We start from the raw sequence: 2,597 nt of genomic DNA, 5'->3' as shown, positions 1-2,597 counted from the left end.
CCAGGTTTTGTGAAGACGGAGCAGTTCAGACTCGCCTTTTATTTTGATTTTTCATTATGTTGTCTTATACTATGAAAGAACACACTTGTAACTAAAATTATACTATTAATGCAATGGATGATGTTGTTGCTTGTTTACTACTTTGCATTGTTGTGATACATTACATGACGTCCTCCGCCCCAGAACGTTTCCGCCGTTCCGGTTTTGGGGTGTGACATTAACTTTACTAATTCAATTCACTTCATTTAATTATTTATTTATACTAATATCAAAATATATTTTTATAATCTTGTGGTGGACCAAATAACGTTTCTATATCAACTTATGGTTCAAATAACAGTTCCCCATCAACTTCTGGTTCAAACCAGTGTGATGTTATAGTTTGAACTAATCATTGTATCATTATAAACTTATAAACAAAACATCCATCTTCATAAATTAATAAATTATTTCTTATCATTGGTCAATCATTATCTTATTATTTATTTATAGTTTTTTTTATTTTCTTATCCGTGGTACCCACGGGTTATAACATAGTATATATATATATATATATATATATATATATATATATATATATATGTAAAAGATGTTATTAAATTTTTTTTGTTTAATATGCAAACAGTTAAAAAAAGAAACGTTAGACTCTCTCTCTCTCTCTCCCTTTCATTGGTTGTCTTTGTCCGTGATACGCACCACGCCACAAGGCACCTACGCGCACCTGGGGCGGTGTTCACACGTAGGTGACCTTGCCACATCAGCCCCACGCGTAGCCACCATAACTCTGTACCGTTCAACCTAATATCTCCGTCTAAAATCACAGTTGATTATTCTATTTACTTACTTACCCCTCAAAATATATCAAGTTTTCAATTTAAACCTTTATACTTTATATGATTAAACTTTACCGTTACTATATTAATTTTATTTATTAAAAGGTTAACAATTAACAACTTTGTATTATCCAAACCATTTTTATTTAACTAAAAATAAAAGGGGCAATTACTGATCTAGCCAAATTAAGGAAGTGATTAACAATTTTTAGGCAAAAATTAGTAAATGTCCAAATATAGCTCACGAAACCGTAGGTTTCTATATTCGTCTATTGTTTCGTGTTTTGTATAATTTTTTTTTTCATTTCTAAGATACAAAACCGTAGGTTTTTTAAAACCTACGGTTTCCTCTCGTTTTAGCTACGGTTTTCCAAACCGTAGCCTACGGTTTTGAGAAAAAAATACGGTTTTTTTAAGTCTACTGTTTTGGGGTTTAATCTACTGTTTTGTCAAAAAAGATACGGTTTTAATTTTTTTCCTAATATAGAGTATTAAAAATGAAAAATTATTTTTTTAAAATAATTCTACATCTTATAAACACTCGTTTTAATACTCTATATCAAAAAAAAAATTTAAAACCGTAGCTTTTTTTACAAAACAATAGATTAAACCCCAAAACAGTATACTTTAAAAAAAACCGTATTTTTTCCCAAAACCGTAGGCTACGGTTTGGAAAACCGTAGCTAAAACCACTGTTTTGAAAACCGGACCGGACCGGCCGGTTCAACCGGTCCAACCGGGAACCGGTAGGGTCACCGGTTTTTTAAGGCCAAAAAACCGTTTGCAAATGAACCGGCTAAAACCCGCGGTTCAACCAAAAACCGGTTTGGTCGAACCGGATAAAACCGGAACTTTAGAAAAGTAAAAAAAATTATATAAGGTCACTTCAAAGCCAAAACTTCAAAGACTGACAAGGGGACCCACTGTTTTCAATTGTGAGATCTAGGTCTGATAACCGATGCCTATTATTCATTTGGGATAATGACTTGATAGAGTAAGATACTTTTTGAAATGTACACATTTAGTCCTTATTCTTTATTTTTTGTAAAATAAACCCTTATACTTTATTAATATGTACACATTAGGTCCTTTTCACCGGATTCTACAGGTTTTGTTGACGTGGAAGGGTTTATTTTACAAAAAAAAAGGAATAAGGACTAAATGTGTACATTTCAAAAAGTATCTTACCCTATGAAGCCATTTTCCCTTTCTTTTATTTTGTTGAAATGAAATACCCAGATGGCATCCACATATCCACAACGAGATTTTTCCAACTTTTATTCATCATGAAAAAGAGGGAGAACCCCGATCTCCGACGACTGTTTTGTGTGTTCCTACACATCACTGGTAGTAAGGAGGAATGATGGCAAAAACAACAAGGTCGAAGGGGGAGGCAGGAGGAAGTAGAGACGGTAGTTGGCGGCAAGGAGCTGCTCTAGTAGCCATCGTCGATTCTTTCTTCTTTTTTCTGGCAAGATATCTCAAAGATGGAGGCAAAGAGAGACATATCGGAGAAACACAACATGTAAAGGGTGTTTGGTTGTTGCTGTTCGACCGGAAGGAAGAGAGACGAGAAAGAGAAGGGTCACCGCTCTTTTCTTGTTGCTGGAGGATCACCCACCTCTGGTGACTAAGCTAATTAATTGCTATTTAGTGCCACTTGTGCTTCCACATCAGCAAAACCTATAGAATCCGGTGAAAATGACCTAATGTGTACATATTAATAAAGTATAAGGGTTTATTTTACAAAAAAAAAAAAGAATA

Source organism: Lactuca serriola, chromosome 4 (assembly GCF_051521515.1).
Source record: "Lactuca serriola cultivar US96UC23 chromosome 4, Lser_US96UC23_V15, whole genome shotgun sequence".
Classification (NCBI taxonomy): Eukaryota; Viridiplantae; Streptophyta; class Magnoliopsida; order Asterales; family Asteraceae; genus Lactuca; species Lactuca serriola.
Note: the sequence above shows the minus strand (reverse complement) of the source record.